Genomic DNA, 25652 nt, shown 5'->3' on the forward strand with positions numbered 1-25652 from the left:
TTCTATGTTTAGATACATACTTACTATTGTGTTACTATGGTATTCAGTACAGTATGCTGCTGTATAGGTTTGTAGCCCAGGAGCAATAGGCTGTACCCTCTGGTCTAGGTGTGTAGCAGGCTATGCCATCTAGGTTTGTGTAAGTACACTATGGTGTCCGCACAGCAACAAAATTACCTAATGATTTTTCAGAATATAGCCCCATCATTTAGTGACACGTGACTGTACTTTGAGTTGTTTTCTCTTTGAGCAAGGCTTTAAAATACTGGATTAATTTTTCATAGTGATAATAAATTGTTTCTTTGAAGCACTTAAAAGTTGACTTTCTTGTTGATGAAGCCGTTGGAATAACTAAATCTCAATTTTGTAAAATTGGATGACTGAAGTCATTTATCCATTATTTTTAAATTGAGCAAAATAGAAAATTTTTATAATGTAAATAATTTATTCCAAGTTGAGAGAAGGCTTATGAATTTGTTATAATCGGATAGTGTGGTTCAACAGGAAAAAGACAAATCAGGAAATGAAAAGTGTAAAAATACAACTTGTTAGTATGTTAATTTGGTATGTGCTAATTAACAATGTTTTGAAAAATTAGGAAATTATAAAAGCAGTTGTTTGATGTCTGAGGAAGAAAAGGATTTTAGTGTAAGAAAAACAATTGACTTTTTACTAGGTAAGTGTGGAATTTATGAGATGATAGAAATTATGGGTCTGCATGGAATGTAAGAATGCACCTTGCAGGGCAAGGTAGCAGAAAGGAGGAGTGTTTTGTGGTTAGGCTGAGGCCAGGGAAGGAAAAGAAGCAAAAGACTTTGCCGTAGACTCCTGGGCTGTTTGATCTTTACTGAGAATTCCAGAAGTATTGGAATTTAGGTAGCCATAGTATTTGTTCAGTAGGCCTTAAATTTTAATAAAAATATAGAATCTATTAAGTGAGGTTACATGATGCTTTAAGATAGGAAGTATCCGGCATCTGATGTTTGCCTTTCTAGGCCTTGTTTTCCAGATGACTTTATTTCTAGGGTAATGTTTGGTAGGTGGTTATGATTAAAGGAATGTATGAAGAGTGGGTTTTGAGGAGGGAATTGTACTGAGAAAGAGCTGTGCCAAGAAAAGGCTCAAATGTGCTATTTAGACGACATCAGGAATCACTGAAGGTATCTGTGTTCTTTATTATTAATAGTTGCTGATGTGCTGGATTTTTAAGACTCGAAAGCGAGTACCAAAATGAAACAAGAAAATAATTAAATATCCCAGATCAACCTATTTTTTAGAGTGTTTTTATTTTTCAATCTTAACATACCCTATACTCTATTACATTTGATTTGCCTAACTCCCGGTTACCAGACTGAGGTTGCTATCCAGCCTTTTCCCTCTTCCTCCCTCCCTCCCACCTCTTTCTTGCCTTTTTAACCATTTTCTGTCCTTATTTCTCATGATGCTGTAATTACTGCTATGAAACTAGAGTAAATTTCTCTAGTGATGTGATATCCAGGATGGCATACTTGGCAGAAGGCCAGTTAGGGATGAAACTGGCCTGTATAAAGTCATTGAGCAGCCGTGTTTAGGGACAGGGGTCATTGTTTTAGAGATAATGTGCTGAATTCTGGGCAGGGAGAGGGGCAAGATGGAGACTCAGGATCTTTTGAAAGGTTTGGAGGGGGAAAGGGAAGGAGGAACCGTTATATGTTACTAATCCTGCAAAGTCAGATAATAATTATAATGTCTAACAATACAGTTTTCAAAGCTGTTTCACACCGATTATATTATTTAATCAAATCCTCACAGCACTTGTGAAGTCAGATAAAGTTCAAGGCCTGAAGTATTTAGCTTCCCGGGTGTGTGTGCATGCATGTATGGTATTTACTATTTGAATAAAAAAGGTCAATTTTAGTTTATAGTCTTAATAATGTGCGGCAAATATTTTTGGTAGATCGTTATTTTAGATCATATTTTTGGAGGGAAAGGTGGAGAGCAACTGAAGGTGCCTGAAGTCAACACTGAAGGGCTAGGGGTTGTGGTTGACACAGGGAAAATAATGATGTGTGTAAGGGAGAGAAAGCATTGTGGGCTTACGAGATCTTTGTTTCCTTTTTGGATAGTTCGTTGACTGATCTTTTCTGTATATTCCCCCTGCCGCACTGTATAGATAACCAGTGAAGTGAAGTTGATGTTAGGGAAAAGAGTAGTTTAAAATATTCACTTCTTTAATCTTCCTGCAGGTCTGTACTATGATGAATTCCATTTCATAGGTGAAGAAACAGGTGAAGTTCTCAGTATTGAGCCTTCTTAAGAGTGTGATTTTTAGGAAGGGAAGGTGAATGAATGGCAACAAAACAAGCAGATCAAAGATTTATTTTCAACTTGCCATTTGAATGCTCTAGGTTTAGAACATAAATATTTAATTCTTATCTCTTGTCTGTCTACTTTTACACTCATAATGAGCATTAGTCTTCATCATGAGAGCATGAAAATCCTGACAGTCTGCTGTGGATGATTCCTTCTCATCAGGAAGGCATATGGGACTGAGAATCTCGAATCTGTATTTTTGCCCCTGTCAGTTAACAGTTTTAGATATGTTACTGTACATGAATGAGTTTCCTCCTCTGTGTGTGTTGGTCTTAGTTTTAAAGTTCCATGATTCTCTGTTTGTCTTATTAACTGATGAAGCTGCCCAAATTCTTTTTGGACCAAGTTGGAGAGAAAATAAATACAAATTTAAAGGAAGAAAGTGAACTACTAAATTTTGAAGATGTTTTCAATAGTAAAGAGAGTTGAAACTGCCCCTCTGTTTAATTCAGAGCAGCTAAGCAAAATACCACAAGCCCTGACAACAACTGCAGCTAATATAGGTCTCCCTGTATTTCATTGTCCTTCACTAAGAGGAAGTAGTAGGGCAGTGGTATAGTGGAAATGGCATGATTAGGTTGGCAGCCAGACTCTGCCAGCCTTGTGCTCTTTGGTAAAACACTATGTTTTTCTTTAAGCCCTGATTTCCTTATCTGTAAAATAAGGATAATAAGTAGTAGTAGTACTTACTTGTAGGTTATCATGAAGATTGAAACCGTAATCTTTGTAAAATGGCAGGCCTCTAGTAGATGTTCGATGCACAGTTTCTTCCTCTTTACAAATTATCAAATTTCTGGAATTTATGTTTTTCTTTTGAGAAGTTAACATCTGTTCATATGTATTTCATTTTTAATCTTTAGGACTTCCTTTTTAGGGACGGAAATACAAGGCTTGGGTTGGGTCATATGCCCACACAGTGATTAAACTAGGATTAAAATCTAGTTTTGAATTTGGAGTCAAAAGTGGTTTTTCTGCTTCCTCACTGCTCAAGACCTCTTTGTCTCCCTGCTTTAAAAATGCTTCCTATGTTGTTACTGCCTCTGTAGGTGCAAATAGCCCTCATGTCTGTTTATTGGGTCCATCAGGACCAACTTTCCAGGGAAATAAAACAACTCATACTCAGCTTTTGGCTCCAGTTGGTTTAACAGGTGGGACTCTACAAGGATAGCACTTGGTAAGATTCCTTTAAAATAAAACCAGCCATAAATATTACCCTCAGCAGAGTGGTCTCTTTTAATGATTTTTATGCATGCTATGAGTGATTGAAGCAGGCTTTTGTCAGTATGTAGTGTGTGGCAAATGGGGCAGCTGATGGGTGGAAAGGTAGGCTCAGGATTCAGGAGATGGGAACAGGCACTGGTGACATGCCCCTTCTACCATGGCTTCCCAATCCTAACCATCCTTCCTGTATCCACTGCACCTTCCATACGAATCTTTTTCTGAATCCCATCTGATGTGACCACTTCCTTATTTGAGCCACGAGAGTATTTTGGATTTGGCATTGTTCTGGCATTTGCATTCTGCTTAATGTTGTATGTATCATTCAGGGTTCTGGTAAGAGAGACAGATTGAAGTAGGTAACTAAGGCAACCAGGTAACTTAAAGAGCTATTTACAAAGATGTGGGCAGGTCTTGAGAAATAGCAAGGAATAGCGAAGTTCCCAAGCCAGCTGTACTAGACATGGAGGGTCAAGGGGGAAGGAAGGAGCAGAACCCCAAGATAGTGGCTGTGGAGCAGGGACTTCTTCGCAGCAGGGGAGGAAGAGCGATGGCCTCCAGTTGAAGGACTCAGTCAGCCTCCAGCGAAGCTGAGTGAGGGCTGCAGCGGGGAGAGCATGCCCCTGCCTTTTGCTTCTCCCATCCTCTCGTCTCCTGCTGGAGTCTACTTCAGAGGACAGGTTGGTGCTTTGGGGGCACAGAATACAGAGGAGAGTGGATCTGAAGGGGTGTTTAAATACAATCCAGAACGTTAGGGTTGCTTCAGTATTACTTATTTCTCTACCCGATGAATACAAATAAAAAACCCGTTGTCAGACTCCTTTATGCACATTCTTATTTTGTCTCTTTCTTCTTAGTCATACATTTTGAAAGAATAGTTGATTTCCTAATTCCAGTTCACTCTTTTTTTTTTTTTTTTTTTGAGACGGAGTCTCACTCTGTTGCCTGGGCTGGAGTGCAGTGGCCGGATCTCAGCTCACTGCAAGCTCCGCCTCCCGGGTTTATGCCATTCTCCTGCCTCAGCCTCCCGAGTAGCTGGGACTACAGGCGCCCACCACCTCGCCCGGCTAGTTTTTTGTATTTTTTAGTAGAGACGGGGTTTCACCACGTTAGCCAGGATGGTCTCGATCTCCTGACCTCGTGATCCACCTGTCTCGGCCTCCCAAAGTGCTGGGATTACAGGCTTGAGCCACCGCGCCCGGCCTCCAGTTCACTCTTAAAACCATTATAATCAGGCTTCTGTCTCTGATACTCGGAGCTGAATCCAGTGGCAAATGTTGAGACACGCAGCATGCATCAGTTACTTCCTTGCTTAAAACTCTTCACAGCTTCCGTGTTGCCGAGCCATTGTGGTGCTTTTTTAAAGTGTGGCTCTGAGACCACTTGTGTCAAAAATCACTGGGAATTGTTACTAAAGTACATTCCCAGGCTCTACTCAGGCTACACCCAGTGAGGGCCAGGGAGTCTGCCTTTTTGACAGGGTTCCTTCCCCCCACCTCCCGCCACCATCACAGATAAGAGACTTGGACCAAAGTTTTTAAGCTCTTCGTATTATTAAAAGTTTATTAAAATGGAATGTATTTTTAAAAAATGTTTATATTTAACACATTAACGTGTACTCGCCAAAATATAAGGCGGTATAATTGTGCTATTGACAATATAGTCACAAGGGAAAAATAAAATTCATAGTGGACTCTACTCTAGGCAATTTGGCCCTGAAACAAGACAAGACTGAAGTTGGATGATGTACACATCTCCCTTCAATCCTGTCACTGCATCTCTGGTGACTGTATGTATAATCCCATGTGTAGAAATGTTGACAGTCTACATTTGGGGTCCTCCCCGAATGGGAGGCCTGGGCCAAGTATCCCTTTTGGCCTGCTCTATGAGAGAGCCTGCTCCATGTGATTCTTTTTTCCCTCCTTTAAAAATTTTATTGATTGATTGATTGAGATAGGCTGGAGTGCAGTGGCTCAATCTCAGCTCACTGCAGCCAGTAGTGAAATTGCTGGACTATGTGGCAGTTCTTTTCTTACTGTGAGCTTACCTTTGAGAGCCTCTGTCTGATGGGGGTAGGCTTAGACCCTCCGAAGGATGGCTTATTCAACCCCCGACCCCTGGCAGACTCTCACACTCTTTCCACACATGCCAAGTAAATTGCTTAGAGCGATGTATGCAGAAGTGGCGAGCTGGAATTTCAATCCTGGCTTTCTGCTTCTTAAAGTACTTCCATACTCAATTACTTAAAATGCTCCTCGATACATTTTCTGTCTTTTTACTCCTTGCCTTTGATTAAGCTGTTTCCTCTTGAAATCCCTGCCACACTTTCTGGCTTGGCAGATCCATAGTTTTCAATAGTCAGCTAAAGCCTGTGCCTCCTTAATGAAGCGTTTTAAGATTTGCTCATCCTTTCCTCCCTTTTTGGGTATCTTGTGTGCATCATGTGTTCATGCATACTACACCTACATGCCCTAAGTATTTGTAATACTTCAGCCTCAGGCTGCAGGCATCCCAGGTGGACCCATGACTTGGGACGCCTTCACACAGCTGTCTCGTATCCCATGCAGCATTTATGTCATGAGGCCAGTATTCTGGAGAAGGACTGAGAGAAGAGAGGCCCCCGGTAGTCCTGATCCGCCTCTTGCCTTTGCTCTGGACTAACCAGCGTGTCCCATTTCCGTACCGCAGAAGCCCAGTATCATCCAGTCTTTCTGTCTTTCTTAGGAAAGAGTTAATGGCAAGATCCCATGCGGGGTACTCACCCCTCTCCACTGACTCCTTGTCATGTGTGAGTACCCCTCCAACTCCAGGAGGCAGTGCTGCAAGAGTGCCTGATGTTTCCAGGTGACTGGGCCGCCCTGTTGATTAGGGTCCTCTGAAGAGTCCCCTCATGCCCCACTTTCACTGTATTCTACTCTGATAATACCTGGAGCATTGAATTTTTTTTGGCTTGCTTTACAAGTCTCCCTCCCAAACTAAATTCCTTAAAAATAAGGATCTCCACTTACTCATCTTTGTGTCCCGTCTGCCTAGGACCATTCTTGGCATGGAGCATGTTTGGAGTCCGCAGGGCTGGTGTGATGAAACATAGACTGGCTCAGCTTCTGACTGTCGCTTGTTAGCTGGGTGCTCTTGGCAAGGTGCTGATCTTTTATTCGCTTCAGTTTCCTTGTCTATCAAATAGGGCACATAGTGGGTCCCTCCCCACGGAGTTGTGGTTAGCACTGAGAAGACGATGCACACAGAGTCAGAACCTGGTGCTTTGGGTGTTACTGACTTTAAGTGCTTTTCCAGGGGCTGAGGAGGTCACCATGCTGTTTAAGTCTTCACATTTTTCAGAGCCTAGGAGAGTGTACTGTGTCATCCATTTTACAAGAAGTGGAATGTCTCATATATGCCAGGTGGTGAACAAGACACAGGGTACAGCGGAGTTACTGCAGTTGAATGCAGTGATTTTCAGACTTATAACACCACAGCGCCTTGGAGCACTTAGCCTGGTAGAGAGGGCCAGGTTCTGCCGAGGAAGTTAGAAAGGCCAGGTTCTGAGAGGTGCTGTCTGGTGGGGTGGTGCTGGGTGTTCCCAGGGGACATTTCCTGGTAACTGTGCACTTTTCCTGTCTTTCACTGGCACTCACGCCTCCTGGGCTAGGTAGAAGGCAGGTTAGGGGCTGGGGAATCTGCGGATACTCACTTCACTGGCCGACAAGCTTCTACACAGACTGAGCTTCTGGTCATTCTGTAGCTGCTTTCTCTTGCAGCTGGTCTGTGCCTCTTACCGCTGTGGAGTCTTGAGCATTCTGATGCCTTTGGTGGTTAAGCTCACTGAAGGACTGCACAGCTGGTCTCTCTTAGGTAAGAAGTGAGCGATAGAAACCTTTTTCAAATGGGTTACTTAAAAGGAGGCTGGAGACATGCAAAGCATTGAAGAATTTTGGGGGATTTTGGCTGGATTATTCAAAAACAATTGAATATAACTCTGAGAGGTACCAGTACTTTCAGCTGGATGATTACAGTGTCAGGTGTGGTTGGAAAAAGCTTTATGAGCATTTTAATCAAGAGATTCAGATAAAAGAAGCCTGCAGTTGCACAATTGTCTTTATCGATGGGGAACAAAGGACTGCCACTTTTAGTGTCCCTCTAGTAGGGCCCTCTAGAAAGACTCCTTTGGGATATCTCACCCACCCTCCATGTCTTCCAACCATCCATCCAGTCCAGGGAAGCCTGACTTTTGGGCAGCAGCGGATGAGTCATCGATAGATCCTCCCAGAGCAGCTCAAAGGAACAGGTAAACTCGTGTCCCTGTGGAGTGGGGAAAGCTCTGCTGAGCCAGGCGACCAGCCAGCTGCCAACCCTGTGGACCACATTCTTCTGGGAAGTCCCGGGCTCTGACCAGCGTGCCTTGCTTCTGTCTAGGCATTGGACAAAGATGTAGCATCCCATTTTAATCCATCATCTCTTAGAAACTTTTTTAGGTTTTGGAGATTTTCTGTGCCCAGACTTAGGTGTGTTAGTGGAAGGTCAGAGTGATACATAATGTATAATTTTAGATATATTTAAATTGTTCAATTTCATGTATAGTGTATGTTAAAATAAAATAGCTCCCTGCTTATACAAACAAAACATTCTGGTTCTTTTAACTTTCTTTTTGAAACTAAATTATAGCTGAAACTACAATGTATACATGAAAAACATCTAAGTGATGCTTTCCTTGTTAAAACTCAATGCAGAGGCTGGGCATGGTGGCTCATGCCTGTAATCCCAGCACTTTGGGAGGCCAAGGCAGGAGGATCCCTTGAGTCCAGGAGTTTGAGACCAGCCCAGGCAATGTAGCGAGACCTTCGTCTCTATTTTAAAACAAACAAAAAGAACGAATGGAGAGAGGTGCTGCCTGTTACATAACAAGTAGTTACAAAACTATTTATCTATTGGGTGCTCAATTAATAGTAAGTAAAATTGGATTTATCTAATTTAACAATATTAAATTTCATGATAGATGTAAAGACCTGCAATAAAGGTCTAGAAATTAATTGTAGACAGAAAGTGACTTGAGACCAGAAGTACATTTTATCAACAAGCCCTGGGAGTTTTTGTTGATTGTATGGTGTTGCTTAGCTGACCGGATCGTGAGGTTAGGTGAAATAGCTAATCCCAACATAAATTCCAAGTTCAGATGTCTGGAGGGTACCAGGGAAGGAACATAAATGGAAAGGCAGATGCATGGGTTTTCTGAGGTGTGGACAGCATGACCGTCCGAAAGCCCATGCCCAGTTCAAAGGGAAAGCACCTACTCACTTTTGCTAATGGCGACCGTAAAGGAATGTTGGCTTGATGCGACCAAAGCTGATTTGTCAAGGGAAGATGGAAATTTTGATTTTTTGTGAAAATAGGATTTTTTAAATTTTGGGTAAAATTTTAAGTTTTCTCCTTTTTGAGCCCTGATAACACATCTAAGGCTAGATTTAGTTGATTGGCCACCAGGAGTTAGGTAACAGTTTCTGTTACAGTTTATGGTATTCAGTCCATCTGAAGTACACTTGTGTTCTGCGACTTAAAAGGAGCATTCACAAATGGAATTATAACCAGAGCAGGGCACTGAGGACTACAGAATGCTTGGAAACCATGTCAAACAGTAGTTGAAGATACAGTTCTTATATTTCACCGTTTAGTAATTTCATCCTTAAATTGACTGAAAGAGTTTCAAATTTTATCTGACTAGTTCTTTTCATTTGGAGAAGATCACATCTTGGAAATAATCTTGAAAGTTAATACCCCATTACAGTGGAAGGTTGGAATTTCACACTACTAGCATTTTATTCTTTTTGCAGATCCAGTATTGCTATTATTAATTGGTTTACGTTGTCAAGGCTATTTTATGGTATGTGACATTAAAATAAATGTCTAGCTGGAGGGGAATAAAGTAATACTTGGAAAGGTCTTGATAAGTCCCTGTCAGTTTTTTGTTTTTCTAGAATGTGTATTGATTTTTGGCCAAAATGTGTTATTTTGTGATAACTCTGGAGTTATCAGCTTTGGAGTTTAGGTTTAATCTGCAGTGTGCTTCACTGTGAGTGTCAGCATGCCTTTTCTAATACTAGGACTGACACAGCTGTTCTTATTAGCTATATCCCAAGAATAGCAGTGACGGAGATTTTTGGTTTGCAAGTAGAGCCAAGAAGATGAAGGTAGAGGACAAGGCAGAGGTTTGTTGAACTAGTACTTAGTATCTTTGGAGATAGTTAAGGGGTTCTTAGTATAAGCTTATAATGTTGGGTGCTGTAATTATAGCCCTTGTATATTTCCTGTACAATGAGACTAGTTATGTCTTCACCTTTTGTTCTTGGAAAATACTTTTAAAGCCACATAGTAAAGGAAAATTTTGGTAAACTTGGCATCAAACATTGAGCCTCAGCTGTCTATTAGACTTGAATGGAAATTCTGATATACTAATCAAAATTAATTCTAAGTATTGTTGCAATTTTTATATGAATTGAGGGAATTCATTTCTAAGGACTCAAGTTTCTTTTTAAGGTATAAGAAATATAAATTAATGGAGAAATATTCCAAGAAGGTTTTTGGCATAGACTCAGAGTTTTACTTTATAGGATTATAAAGTGATCTGTTAAATAATTTTTGAATGAATATTGCATTGGGTAGAAAATGCTTCAGTAGATTAAAAAATTCTTAGAAATTAATATTAAAATAGTATATTAAAGATAAAAGGATGTTGGTACCATGTCAGCAAAGACAGAAAAGACTGGAATAGTGCCAGAGGCTGGGCTTGGATTGCTTTCCTTTTTGTAATTTATTGAAAGCAGGAACCACTAGAAAATAATATAAAAATATTTAACTACTTTCCCTATTTTGTCTCTATCTCCAGATTTGATAAATGTGTGATATTGGAGTTTAGCCCTTGTGAAATGAAGGAGAAAGTATAAATTTTCTTGGAATCCTGTAGCAAAGGTGCAACTTCTAGTTAAGGAAACTGCAGTGTAAAGAAGGGACAGCTTAGCTCATTCAGTATGTATTGATTGCCAGGCTTTTTTCTAAGCCTCAAATTTCAGAGAGCAGAGGGTCGAGTTGGCAGGGTTGGATGATATAGCAAATGAAAAAACAAACGTGTTTCATATATTTAGATTATAGTGACTAAGATCATGGATTCAGGAGTCAACCTCTATTCCAGTTTTGGTTCTGCAATGTAGCATCCCTTACAAGCTGTGTGAGTTTATCTGTGTGCACAGGAGTGTAGTGTGTAATGAGTACTCTATAAATGGTAGCCATGTCTGCCATTGTACCTTTTGTGCAAACTGCTTGTGTGAAATAAAATTTTATCAGGTGGTGGTTATCTGGTTTGTACTTGAACACTTCTGCTGGTACAGAGCTTGCTCCCTTCGTTAGGGCAGCCAGTTTCATTTCTGGGTAGTTGTAGTTGCTAGAGAGTTTGTCGTTTACGTGCGTGCAAACTTTCTGGAGTAACCCAGAAGTGGTAAGCCCATTTCTTCGTGGTTACCTTTCAGAGAATTGGACGCTTCCTATTCTTTTTTCACATGACTGGCTTATGAACAACTGCGTATTTGTACATTAGGCGTCAGTAACCCTCAGTCTTCTGTGAAATCCATGGGCTTGTGATTGAACATTTCTAGCTCTCCTGGGATGATACAGCCCCGTATCTTGAAAGTTCACTTTCTAAGTGTTGTCCTCTCTAGAGTTTTGCAGTGTTGGTGTACTTATTTGAAGATATTTTTTTTTTTCCTCCATTATTTACTAAAATGTACTGAAAATAAAATGGCTAATTTATAATAAGCATGTTCTCATAAATTATCCCGTTGAGCCAGTGATAGAAACCAGGAGGCATGCCCATAATACCATTTCTTTTGACGCAGTAGACTTATTTGATGTTAGCTGGCTGATGGTGTGTCAGGAGTGAGAAAGGAGCATAACTGAAGGATGCAGGTGGCATGCTGGAAATGTGTTACCTAAAATTGCACTGAGATACGGGCTCATCAAACACATTTTTGGTCAAATGTCTCAATGATAGTGTTAAAATCAACGTTGAGTTAAAGCTGAATATCATCCACTCAAATCTCAAAGATTTCTTTGTCTTCGACTCCTGAAAATGATCAACAATGTCATGTAATCATTTCTGCAAACATTTGTTTCCCTCCGTAGATTCAAAACAATAGGAACTATCTTATTAAAACATTCTAAGACTTAATTTCAGGTTTGATTAGTGAGAACAATACATGTTTTAGATACTCCAATTTTCTTTAACACTTTCCTTTTTTCTTCATATCCTTTATATATTTTATTGTGTATGGTTCATTATGGATATTATTATGTATGAGTTTAGGATTTTTTTCTCCTTGCAGTGTTGAGATGTCAGAGCTAATTGTTCTCCTGAATTCACAGATAGTGGTTTTTCATGAAAAAGGCTGTTTTTCATTACTTGAATGGAACTAAATAACTCAAAATCAAATACAGCTCGTAAGGGTTATTTTGTTTAATGTTGGCACACTAAACAAGCTTGCAAATAATATATTGTGAAATAATTGAATCTCTTAATGACTTCTTTAAAAATTTGACTCAAAGGATCTAATGTTCTAAAAGTTGTCATATAATGAGCCCTTTCTCAATACTCACATTAACTTATTTGTTTCCCTAGTCTCAGTTATAGTATTTTATTTTTGTAATAAATATTTAAACTGATACAATAGTAATATATAAATCATATAAAGTCATTTATTCTTTACACTCCAAGGTAGCTGTACAGTGTTTATACGTATTTGAAAGTTGATGTTCATATAGTAACAATAAATATGAATGACATGCATTGTTTGTATTTTTGATGTTACTTTGCTGATCAGAAATGATGGTAGTTTAGGCTGTCAGATGGTCACTGACCTCCACCAATTTAAGGATGCCACAAATGACCAGCAAGCAGACATTAAGCCAAGACCCAAACCAAAGCAAAATAGCAGGGATTTGGGCTTAACCACGGACAAAGCCAAAGTTCACTTCATCTATACCTTAAAAAGGGAGGTGAAATGAAGTACTTAATAAGGTTTTTGCTGTTTGAAAGCTAATTCTTCTCTTATAACATGCAAATATATTTAACATTTTTGCATTTCTAATTTCATTTGTGTTTTCAGTAATACGTTACATACCCTAGTAGGGAACTGAATTTAGTTTGTATATTTCTCATCTGATTTAGAAAGTAATACATCTTTACCATATGAAACTTATAAAATAAAAAAGTATAAATAGAAAATTAAAAAACCACCCATTACCCTTTAGTCCAGAGACAACTTTTGTTAATATATTTATATTAGAGTATGTGTGTGTGTTGAAACAAAATTGGGCTTATACTGAACATAAAATTTTTGTAACCCAGCCACCGCGTTGTGAGGAATCCCAGGTTATATAAAGATGCCTTGTGTAGGTGTTTGATCTTACAGGCCCAGCTGAAGTCCAGATGACAGCCAGCATCCACTGTCTGACACGTGAGTGAGCAAGCCTTTAGATAATTCCAGTCTCTTATGCCAAATAGAGAAACAGTGAGGTATCCATGCTGAACCTTGTCCAAACTCCAGATTCTAGAGCAAAAGAAATGTGAGTGTTTTCAGCTGCCAAATTGAAGGGTACTTTTTAGGTCATCAGCGTTTTCATTTGGCAATCATATATATTTAAAAAATTTTAATTGAATCTAACTTAAATATGGTGAAATGTGTAGATGTTAATTGTGCAGTTTGACCAATTTTGACAAATGTGTACACTTGCGTAACTCATATCCTGTGTAACCCTAGTAAAGGTGAACATGGTAGGCCAGAGTGAGCAAGGTGTAAGTATTCGATGATGAGTGGAAAAGACTGGGAGGACTTTGGTCATAATATAAATATGATAGGAAGCCATGAGATTTTTGAAAATATACTTTTAATTTTAAAATAGTTTTAAATTTGCAGAAAGTTGTGAAGATAGTACAGAGAGTTTCCACATACCCCATGTCCAGTTTTTCCTCTCGTTAACATGTTTCATTAGGATGGTCATTTGTCATAGCTGGTGAAACAATATTGATACATTATTGTTGACTAAACTCTATATGTTATTTGATAGATTTCTTTAGTTTTTACTTAAGGTTAAGGTCTGTATTAGTTAGCTTTCATAACAAAAACCATAGACTGCGTGGATTAAACAACAGAAATTTATTTTCTCACAGATCCAGAGGCTGGAAGTCTGAGATCCAGGTGCCAGCATGGTTGGGTTCTGGTGAGGGCTCTCTTCCTGCCTTGCAGATGGCCACCCCTGGGGGGTGTGCTCACATGCTCTTTTCTAGATGTGTTCTTGGTGAAAGAGAGAGCAAGCCCTCTGTGTCTCTTTTTATAACGGCACTAATCCAGTCAGGCCAGGGCCCTACCTATCCTCACAACCTCATCTAATCCAAATTAACTTCCAAAGGCCCTATCTCCAAATGCATCACATTGGGGGTGAGGACTTCAACATATGAATTTTGGGGGGAAACAGACATTCAGTCTATAGAGTCCTTTTGTGTTCCTGGATCTTATGCAGGTTACTGTATTACCTTTTTTTCTTTTTCTTTTTTTTTTTTTTTTAAAGACAGAATCTCGCCCTGTCGCCCCCAGCCTAGAGTACAGTCATGTGATCATGGCTCACCACAGCCTTGACCTCTTGGGCTTAAGTGATTCTCCCACTTCAGCCTCCTGAGTAGCTGGGACTACAGACTGCGTGCATCACGAGGCACGAATAATGTTGTATTTTTTGTAGAGAGGGGATTTCACTATGTCGCCCAGGCTGGTCTTGCAAGTGATCAGCCTGCCTCAGCCTCCCAAAGTGCTGGGATTACATATGTGAGCCACCATGCCTGGCCCATATTACATTTAGTCGTTGTGTCTCCTTAGCTTCCTCCAGACTGTGGCAGTTTCTCAGACTTTACTTTTTTTTTTGGTGACCTTGTCAGCTTTGAGGATTACTGGTCATGGATTTTGTAGAATCTCTCCAGTGGGATTTATCGAATGTTTTTCTCATGAGTCTGTGCTTATTGGTGTTTGAGAGGAAGACTACAAAGATGAAGTGTTGTTTTCATCACATCATTCCAAGGCTGTGTACTTTCAGTGTGACTGATCACTCTTGATGTTAATTTGATTACCTGGCTGAGGCAGTGTCTGTCAGATTTCTCCACTGTAAAGTTTCTCTTTTTACTCCCACTTTCTGTATTGCCCTCTTTGGAAGAAGCCATTCTGAGCAGCCTATGCATAGGGATAAACTGTGGATGCTTTGAATAGAGGAATTAGCTACTCTGGTTTACCTCTGAAGAAGCTCTCATTACTGTGTGGAGGGCAAGAGTTGAATCAGGGAGGGAAGTTGCCTTGTGATCACAGTAGTCTAGGCTTGGTGATGGTGGTTATGGTGGGTGTGGTGAAGAGTGGCCTCATTTGGGATCTACTTGAAGGTAGAACTGATATGACTTACTGGTGGATTGAATGTGGTTATGAAAAAAAGAGAAGACTCAAGGATGACACTTCCTAAGTTTTTGGCCGAAGCAGCTCGGACAGATAATTGTGGGGAGCTAGGGGAGAGGGTGGGGAGGACTGGAAGAGAAGTGGCTTTGGAGCATGGGAAGGGGTGGATATGAAAGGTTTTCCTTTGGGCTGTGTAAAGTTTCAGATGCTTGTTAGACTTTGAGGTATAAACATGTAGACCATTGAAGATGTGAATCTGGAGTTCAGGTATAGATCAGGTCTCAATATTCTATTTGGGGGTCACACATTTTATCTTTAAAGAATTCCATGTATTTTCAGAATAAAAATTTAGTTTGGTAGAATAAAGAGCCTGTGGTAATTCGATTCGAATTATGAAAAAAATTTAAATCAAACTTTTTTTTTCCCCTAAAAGCATTGTGAAAAAAGGGTAAAATGTAGATGATTTTCAGTCAGCATCAGTGTGACCTGTCTGTGTCTGACCTAAGTCTCAGCTAATATATCCAGTTGAGCAGTGGAAGATTAAGAATTTGATTTGCATGTCTTAAAGCCGTTGAGAAAAGGAACTAGACATTTTAGTTTTTTTTTTTTTTCCCTAAGGAACTATATGCATATATTTTGAGCCTTACATTTTTTTTCTTAGAGGGAAACTAGTCAGGAGTGGGAGGCCTCTGCACAAGCTGCATTCTGTGTAGCCGCCAGCTTTTCTTTCTCTTTATCCAGGAGAACGCTGGCCTTCAGCGCCTCTTTCTGCTTCCCCTCGTTCAGACCAGTGGGGGTGACTGGCTTTCCTGTCTGACTCCTCCTGTTCTGGTAATGAAGATAGGGAGGCTGAAGGATTGATATTATTTGGCTCCCTATTTAGAAGGTAGTTATGTAAAATTAAATAAAATTTGGCCGATACCACTTATAACTTTAAGTTGTTGTAGAAATTGATTCATTATTATTCAGAAAAGATAATTTTAAGTTAATAATACTGGAAGAATTTATGGGTTTTTTTCTCTTCCCTTCCCTCCCCCCTAGTTCTTTATTTATTTTTAGAGCTTTTTGTACTAGTACATCCTCCCTTTTCTGGGGAGTTGATTTGAAAAATTAGATTTGCAAGAGAATGTATGCTTTTAGAGGATGATGACAGCCACTTGCACTGCAACTTAAGGAAAACCCCTTTCAGCTCCCTGCATGCTCTTTCTAGACCCCATCCCAGAGAGGGATGACTTCTGGAATATTGTGTTAATCATTTCCTTGCCTTCTTCGTAATGTTAACCACAAATGTTTATATGTATGTGGTAATAAACATGAAATTTACCATCTTAACCATCTTTAAGTGCACAGCTCAGTAGTGATAAGTATATTCACAGTGTTGAGCAGTAGATCCCCAGAACTTTTTCATCTTGCAGAATTGAAGTTGCATGTTCATTAAGCAACTCCCTGTTTTCCCCATGTCCCAGCACCTGGCCTTTTGTTTTTATGAAGTTGACTGTTCTAGATACTTAGTGTAAGTGGAAACCTATAGTGTTTGTCTTTTTGTGACTGGTTTAATTTCATGTAGCATGTGTTTTCAAGGTTCATTTGTATTTTCACATAGGAGGTATGTTATGGGACTTCGTAAAAGCCAGAATTTCTTTCCTTTTAAAAGCTTAATAACATTCTATTCATAGTTCTTAATTTCCATGTGATTGAAATTATAACATTTTATTCATGATTTGTGATATTTTGTACTTAGTTTAGGAAAGTCTTCTATATGCTGAGATCATAAAGATATCTTCCTATATTATCTTTTTAAGAAATAATTTTTATTTTAAAACAATATTAAACTCACAGAAAAGTTCCAAGTACAGTTTAGAGAACGTTTTCCTGAACATTTGAGAGTAAGTTACTGACTCGTTGCCCCATCACTTCTGAATACATTTGTGAGATTTCCTACAAAAAAGGACATTCTTCTGTGTAATCTCAAAATGACCATCAAAATTAGGAAATTAATACATTTCTTTTTTTTTTTTTTTTTTTTTTTGAGACGGAGTCTCGCTCTGTCGCCCAGTCTGGAGTGCAGTGGCGCAATCTCGGCTCACTGCAAGCTCCGCCTCCCGGGTTTACGCCATTCTCCTGCCTCAGCCTCCCGAGTAGCTGGGACTACAGGCGCCCGCCATCTCGCCCGGCTAGTTTTTTGTATTTTTTAGTAGAGACGGGGTTTCACCGTGTTAGCCAGGATGGTCTCGATCTCCTGACCTCGTGATCCACCCGTCTCGGCCTCCCAAAGTGCTGGGATTACAGGCTTGAGCCACCACGCCCGGCCTGGAAATTAATACATTTCTATAATCAAGTCTTCAGATTTTAAGTTTTACCAGTTATCACATAAAGTCCTTTTTAGCAACAGCATCCAGTTTAGAATCACAGGTTGCATTTAGTTCGCGTGTCTCTTTAGTCTCCTTAAGTCTGGAACACTCCCTTTATTGAATTGAGAAGTATTCCTTCTTCTGTTTTCTGGAAGGGATTGTGTAAAGCTGGTATTAATTCTTTTTTAAACATTTGATAGAGTTCTCCAGTAAAACCATCTGGGCCTAGAGATGTTTTTTTCTAGGAGATTTTAAATTCCAAAGTGTTTCGTTAACAGTTACAGGGCTATTTAAATTATCTATTTCATATCGGGTGAGTTATAGTAGTTTGAGTATGGAACTGGTGCATTTCACCTAAGAAATTTCCATTTTAGCTAATCTGTGTGCAGTTTTATTCTTCCTTACTTTATATAGATATATTTGTAATGAAAACACAATATGTATTTATGAAAATAAATATGTATTTTACATCTGTATCATATACTTTTATATCTGTATCATATAATTTGGATCAAGCTCTAGATGCAGTCAGGACCTCAGTGGCAGGCTGTATTCTGCACAGATGGGAGTCTCAGTGACCTGTAAAGTCTGTGCCTTTACACACTTCAGAATTTGCTACGCATGAGTCTCTCTGACCGTGCAGATAGTTGTCCTGTGGCTATTCTGTTCACACACCTCATTCTATTTCAATTTTTTTCCTTCAAAACAGTGTGATACAGTGAAAATCAGATTTGCTATGGTCCCTGCCCCCAGGTTGCTTAGTGTCTCTGAGGGGTTATGGAGAAGTAATTAGGAAATTGGGAATCAGAGTGGTTTGTGTTCTGATGAGGAAGGGACAGGTCCTTATGAGAACACAGAGAAGAGGTACATGTTTTATTCTCCTCTGCATCTCTAGCACCGGGTACAGTACCTGGCACACAGTAGGTTCTTACTAAATCTTTGTTGACTGAATGAATAAACTCAGAGGTGGGTTGATTGCATGGTCACTTTTGGGGAGATCTTACGTCTGAGCTAAGTTAGTGATATCCACTGGAGGTAGATGGATAGAGGGAATTCTCCCAGGTGGGTGCAATAGTACGCAGTGTCATAGAAGCAAAGAAAGCTTAGCGATCTAAACAGTTGTCTAGAGGTGACTATTTGCAAGTGAGGAGTGGTTTCCAAAAGTGATTACAGACGGAAGACTAAGAAGTTACTCTGACCAAAGTATATATTGGACAAGGTTAACAAAGAACTGGAATTGATTTTTATGGATTAGCATTTTTGGTTCTGGCTGTTGTTTACCATTGTTAAATTTAGTTTCTAATATGCCTTAAGAATAACGCTTCCCAAATGAATGAGAAATATTTTTTTGTGAAGTGTGGTACAGCTTTCTTCAGGTCTTACCTACTCATCTTACTCAGACTATCTTTGCTCAAAAACAAACCTTTCCTATGCTGTAAATATGTCTGTGATAAATCATGAGTTGACTGCTCATACTGGTGGGTCATACATGAGCATTTTCATGTGCCAGATACTGTATTGAGACCCTGCCGTGGGTTACCTCATTTAATCCGGACAACAGCCTATCCAAGAGGAAACCAAACCTGGGTTCGCTCCCACTTTACAGAAGTAACTAAGGTGTGGGGAAGTTGAGTGGTGTGTACCCAGCGTCTCTTAGGTAAGCCCACTACTCGTGTTTGGATCTAAGTCTGTCTGTCTTCATTAACTATTGAGTTTTGTGTGCTCTTTCCAAGGTTTCATATGTCTTTTTATTTAAATAAAAAAGACCTGGGATTTAGTTTTGGGTACAGATCTTTAGAAAGTTCATCAGTTAAATAGAGAAATAGTTTGTAATGAAGTAACATATTAGGACACCCCTAAAGCAAATTACAGAAACCCACTTCAGCTAGCCAACGTGGCTGGCTGGATGCAGATAGTCCAGCAATAAACACTGTGTTCTTCGTCTCTGTCTTCCCTCCTTTTTTCTTTCCTGTTTCCCCCTCCCTCCTTAGCATACTGCCCCACTCCCTCTCTCATCCTGCTTTTCTTTGAGTGTTGGCCCATTCCCTCCTGTCATAGAAGCAGCTCATTTGAAACCAGCTCCACTTGTGATCCTGGGAAGGGAGAGCATCCTCTTCTCTGAGGCTCTGGCAGAAATGCCCTAGGGAAGACTCTTGTTCCTGGGGCCTGGGGCTGTGACAGGACTTTGTGAAATTACATGGAATGGGGCTGTTGGGGGTGACAGAATATCCTTATTTCATCTTGATAAGACATATTCGATGGCTGAAAGCTATAATTATTACGTAAAGATAATGCACAGTATATTTTAATAGGTTTATCAAGATATAATTCATGTACCATACAACTCACCCATTTAAAGTGTACAATTCAATGGTTTTAATGTACTCAGTTGTGCAACTATCACTGCTGTCTAACCTGGAACATTTTCATCACTAAAATAAACCTTATAGCATTAGCAGTCACTTCCCATTTCCCCAAACCCCTCAGCCCTAAGCAACCACTCATCTACTTTCAGTCTCTGTAGGTTTCCCAGTTTCATGCAAGTGGAATCATACAATATGTGGTCTTTTGTGTCTGGCTTCCTTCATTATCATGATGTTTTCAAGGTTTATCTTTGCATATCAGTGTGCATTTCGTATTGCCAAATAATACTTCATTATGTGGATATACCACATTTTATCCATCTGTTGATGGACATTTAGGATGTTTTCACATTTTGGCTATTATGAATAATGCTGTTGTGAATATTTTTGTAGAAGTTTTTGTGTAGATTTAAGTTTTCAGTTCTCTCATGTATATACCTAGGAGTGGAACTGCTGGATCATATGATAACCGTGTCTCACATTTTGAGGAACTGTTTTCCAAAGTGGCTGTACTATTTTATATTCCCATCAGTGGTGTGTGAGAGTTCAGTTTCTCTACATTCTTGTCAACGCTTACGATCTTTTTGATTTTGGCGTGTTGGTGCATGTGAAGTGGTATAATTTATAATATTTTATGAAAAGGTTGTTTTGCGTTTTAAACACTTGCCTGTTTACTTGTTTTTGTTTTTTTTTTGTTTGTTTGCCTTGTATTGGAGCTCTCCCAGTTGTCTCCCTGAACCTTTTCCACCTCAGTCCAGGTGGCCAGGTAGGCAGACCATGTCACTCAAAGGATCAGAAGTGCATATTTGCTTGTTTTTCTTTTTCTTTATAAACTTCATAATCTACAAGTACAGATAGGGATTATTCTTATTTTCATATTAAGAAACTATGACGTAAAGAGGTTGTAAATGCCAGAGGTTATTTGGTCAGGGCTGAAACAAGGGTTTGTTGTTAGGATTGATTGGGTGGTGTTGAGTTGCTTGCCTCAGATCTGCTGTTGTCTGCCTGCTGTGATGTGATAGGTGCATTCTTGTGGCACATATTCTCACTGTGTTCACTGTGTTATATGTAGTTCCCACACCCTAGTTGCATCTCTACTGCTTTTTTTCTTAGAAATATGAGGGCAAGAGTAATGTTTTAGGAATAATCTTTATTAAATTGTTCACAAACTTGACTACTTTAATTTTCATTAGTATAAATTACTTGCAGCACACCAGAACTGAACTACTTTTCTATGATTCACAGTTGGTGCCTTTGACTACTTAATTATGATGACCTTTATCAGCTGTGTAGGGCTGTTTACCATTCACCTTGGGGTTGGTGCAAAATGTGATATTCTGGCAGTCCATAGTCTGGGATGCACAGATGGTTTTCCATCTGCGGCTTTCTCCCTGGCCCTAAAGAGGCTCTATTGTTAGGCGTATTAGTAGTGGAGTCTGCGTTTCAGGACTCCATATTGAGTCTTGCATTGTCAGCACAACATGAAAGAATCTATGTTGATCACACCTTACGCAAGAATCTATGTTGATCTCTTGCCATCGATTTGCCACATGCCACTGTGTAGTTTGGAAGTCAAAAACTTGTGATTTAGAATGCTGTTCAGCTCATGCTTAATATTATAATGGCATCAAGCAGTAGCAAGAAGAGATTACACATATTGGCTGCACCCCCTAAATTTGGAATAATACAGTGATCTGCATAAGATAAAAGGAAACATGAGCTTGCAAGTATCTTAACGCATACTTGTTAAGCTGATAATGTGCTGGGACTAGTGCTGGGGGATACAATAAACAAAACAGATAAAAATCCCTGTCCTTGTAAAATGGACATCCCAGTGATTAATTTAATGATTTCCTAGAAGATCAATTCATCATATGTGACATTCAGGCAAAATAATCTATTGCGATTTTTTTTTTGGTAGCAGTTTCTGGAAACTTTAAAATTCTAAAAAAGAAAAATAAGAAATTAAAAATGCCTAAATTGATTCATTTAGATAGTGTATTATGTAAGTGATTATTGGTTAAATATCCCAAAGGCAAGATACCGCAGATCCCAATCTATCCATTAAAAGTTAGTACTTTTTGTATTGACCTGATCCTTCTTGAAGAGTGTACTATTTTAGTGGGAAGCAGTATACTTTCAAAATCACATCATCATATCCATAAGTTGATAAGTTGATATTGTATCTAATGGAAATCTGATGATAATGAGGCAGGCCAGTAGAGGAGTTTTTTTTGTTTTATAGAAGCATAATTTGAAGACGTGTAAAATTAGCACTCTGGAAATTGATCTTTATTTTTAAATATTAGATAGGTAGTGTGCTGATGTTGTAAAAAAGGTTTGAGGAAAGCACATCTCACACATGAGTGTGGAAACCCAGTCATCACACTTAGGAATTAAAAAAGGGTCAAAATAGATGTCCGCTCCCCCGCCCCCCTTTTTTTTTAAGATGAGTGCTTTTTTAATTTTTATTTTACTTTAAGTTCTGGGATGCAAGTGTAGAATGTGCAGGTTTGTTACATAGGTATATGTGTGCCATGGTAGTTTGCTGCACCTGTCAACCCATCATTTAGGTTTTAGGCCCCAATGCATTAGCTATTTGTCCTAATGCGCTCTCTCCCCTCACTCCCCACCCCCTGACTGGCCCCAGTGTGTGTTGTTCCCCTCCCTGTGTCTGTGTGTTCTCATTGCTCAACTCAGGTGGATGGATGCCTTTTACCCCGTAGTACCTAGGCACTTGGAGAGGAATGCTTTCAAGTTCAATTAGGAAAGGATCACAATTCTTATTTGGGCTAATGTTTCTGATAGTCATAGCAGGAATGAATGAGTGAATAGATAAATTTTATTAGCATAAATAAATGAATGAGTGAATAAATTTTGTCTAATTTTTTTAGATAAATTAGTAAATCTACTTATTATTATAAATAAGTAATTGTTTACAAGATAATTTTAGATGATGAAAAATACTGTAAAGTCAGTAACATGCGGTCCATGACAAGTGATTGGGGATGCTTCTTTAGATTATAAGGTCTGTGAAGCTTTGGGAGATGTTATGTGAGTTGTGAATGGTGAAACATCTGTGTGCACTCCAGGTGTGGTGGTGGGGAAGTGTCAGCTTTGGGTTGGAAGTGAGTTGAGTGTGTTGAAGATGGTCAATATGTTGGAATATAGCCAGTGAAACAGTGTGAGATGAGGCTGGAGAGGTGGAAGGGGCCTTGGTCTTTTAGGGCAGAATAAGGAGTGGAGATTTTATTTTAATCATGGCAGTCTGTAGAGTGTTTTAGGTCTGGGGATTGGTGGCCTCATGTCTGTGGCTTCTGTGTAGGGACTGACTGGTAGAGTCAGGAGAGAAAATGGGGACCTTAAAGAGCTGTTGTCCAGACAAGAAGCCATCGCAGCCGTGGAGACAGAGCCCGGCCCAGCTTTGTGATGTGCTTTGAAGACAGAGCTAAGACACGTAAGCGTGGATTCCTTGTGAAAGGCAGGTGATGAGGAGTCAGGGGTTGATTGCTAGGTGTTGGTCGAAGTGTGATGGTGCAGTTACTGAGATGTCAACTTGGAGGAGAGGTTGGTGGTGAGGGAAATCAGCAGCTCCATTTTGGCCACAATAAATTTTAGATACTTATTAGATATTCAAGTGAGGTGGTTTAATGGGCAGTTGAATAAATATCTGAAGTTCAGCGGAGAGGTCAAGACTAAAATGACAGAGAAAGGTGTCAGCAACGTAGAGCTCACTTCAGAGCCATAGGACTAGACGAACTCCCCATTAGGGAGTGGGCTCTGCAGTTTACTTCCTTAAATTGAGAAAGTTGGATGCGATGGTCTTTAAGGTCCCTTTTTTCCCCCCCAAAATTAGATATTCATTGAGTTCTAGGAGCCTTTGTGAGAAACCTGAAGTGATGAGAATTTTCTCTAAAATGTTCTAGCTTCTTTTAAGCCATGGAAAGGATGAATGGGGAAGAAATAGAGACATTTCAGTATTCCACATCTGTATTCATTCCACAATTGCTTGTCCACAAAGTGTGATATGTGACTTCAATGAAATGCGCTTCTGAGAGGGAAAGTAATATCAATCACATTGCAAGGTTTCCAGTTGGACCCAGTGGTGGTCAATGTGAACTTATTGTTGTTAGAAAAAATTTAAACTGCTTCATTGAGGTATAAGTGACACCCAAGCTGTGCATACTACAAGTGTAAAATTTGGTGTTCTGACATAGGTATCCACCCATAAGGCTGTCACCACAATAAAGATGATAGACATATCTGACACCCAACAGTTTCCTTGTGCCCTTCCCTACTGTCTTGTGCCCTTCAGTACTGTCTCCCTCCTGCCTCTCCCTGGCCTCTATCCCCAGGCAACCACTGATAAGCTTTTTGTCACTATAGATTAGTTTGGGTTTTCTAGAAATCCATATAAATAGAATCATGCAGTAGGCACTCTTCTCTTCTTCTGGCTTCTTTGACTCCACATAATTATTTTGAGATTCATCCATGCTGTTGTGTGTGTCAATAGTTCTTTCCTTTTTGTTGCTAAGTCAGTCATATCCTATTGCATGGCTATACCAGATTCACTTGTGCAGTCGTTGTGAAGTTAGACTGCTTTCTTTTTCCCTTCAGCAGGTCTTCTGATTTGCTGGTATTATTTGTAACCACCTAAGAGATTAAACGTGTAAATGTGCACACACACACAGACACGCTCCGAACTTGCTTTATGGAAGGGCTTCCTTGTTCTTGTATTCATCCCCCTTCTTCCTGTTCAGGGATGGGCTGCTTGGCTTTTCATTTGCCAGAGCAAGCTTGACAGTGTTTGGAGAGGAAGCAGGCCCATCCTTTCTGTGCATCTGTGTTCTGCGTGATGTTTGGGATGTGTGTATGTTGTTGAGCCTTACTTATTTTTTATCTGGCTTGTATTTATTTCAGTAGGTCGCCTACTGAAGCTTCATAGTTTAACCCTTCCTTAGGCTTCATTCCACTTGTGAATGCAGTTAATCTAGTACCTTTTAATTTCGTAGGAAGTGTAAATAAATTCCTTCTCAGTTCATTGGAATTTTTTATAGTTGGTTAAGACAGAGATCAAAATGAGACAAGCACTCATTAGCCTGGTAGGTAGGTGCCTACCTTTAATCTCTGTGGTGCTTTGATTAAATTACTCGCTTTCTGCTTCTGTTTTGGTGCATTCGGAAAAACTCACTGCTTTTTGGTTTGTATGGATGATCCGAGAATATATTTAGGGATTTGTGAGTTACTCAACCTTTGGGAGTCTGGCTGTTTTTAACAACATCAGCTTTAGCGTGGAGTTTATGGATGTCTGGGCTGTAGATTGGCAGTTCTCTGTGCTGTTGTCTGGGGAGGAAGAGGAGAGGATGTTGTGTCTGATGTACAGGCTTGTCCTGGCAGAACAGGGCTTCTTGCTGGCTGAACCCAGTGTGTTTGGTGTGTGTTTGGTGTAGGTGGGATTAGAATGGGCAGTGGCCATATAATTCAGGAAATAAGAAATAGTCTTAAGAGAGGCATGCCAAATAAATCTCTCTACTTTGTGTTCTCATGATGCTGTTTCTCTGCCTAACATAAGACTTAGTGGCCATCATTTTTTTTTGTATTATTCATTTAATTGTCTTCTTTTACTGGCCTGTAAGTTTTGTGAGTACAGGGAAAACCATGGCTGTGTTGTCTGTCCATCCATTGTACCTATACAAGAAGTGTTTACAGAATGTTATTAGAATGTATCCTTATGCTTCTTGTATTTATTTTACATTTGTGGTTATAAAGTTTCTAGTTGTAGCAATTAATGTTAAGAGTTTTAAGCCCTTTAGGAATGATGGAAGATAAATATGAGCTGTTTTATTAGTCTGCTCTCCTTGGTTTTAAGCAAACTCTCGAGGCATGATTCTGGCCCC

At 39.6% G+C, this 25652-nt stretch overlaps 1 protein-coding gene and 1 non-coding gene across 8 annotated transcripts in view; one reads left to right on the plus strand and one right to left on the minus strand.

The window, feature by feature from the left end:
* The window catches only part of MBOAT2 (membrane bound O-acyltransferase domain containing 2), a 156899-nt gene that overhangs the window by 3190 nt on the left and 128057 nt on the right, over window positions 1-25652 (plus strand). The gene's annotated exons all lie outside the window — the stretch shown is intronic.
* On the minus strand, window positions 22059-22163 carry LOC117063172. The gene has a single exon (XR_004428785.1). It is a non-coding gene; the product is annotated as a small nucleolar RNA U13 (small nucleolar RNA).

Source organism: Trachypithecus francoisi, unplaced genomic scaffold (assembly GCF_009764315.1).
Source record: "Trachypithecus francoisi isolate TF-2019V2 unplaced genomic scaffold, Tfra_2.0 Lachesis_group17, whole genome shotgun sequence".
NCBI classification, from domain to species: domain Eukaryota; kingdom Metazoa; phylum Chordata; class Mammalia; order Primates; family Cercopithecidae; genus Trachypithecus; species Trachypithecus francoisi.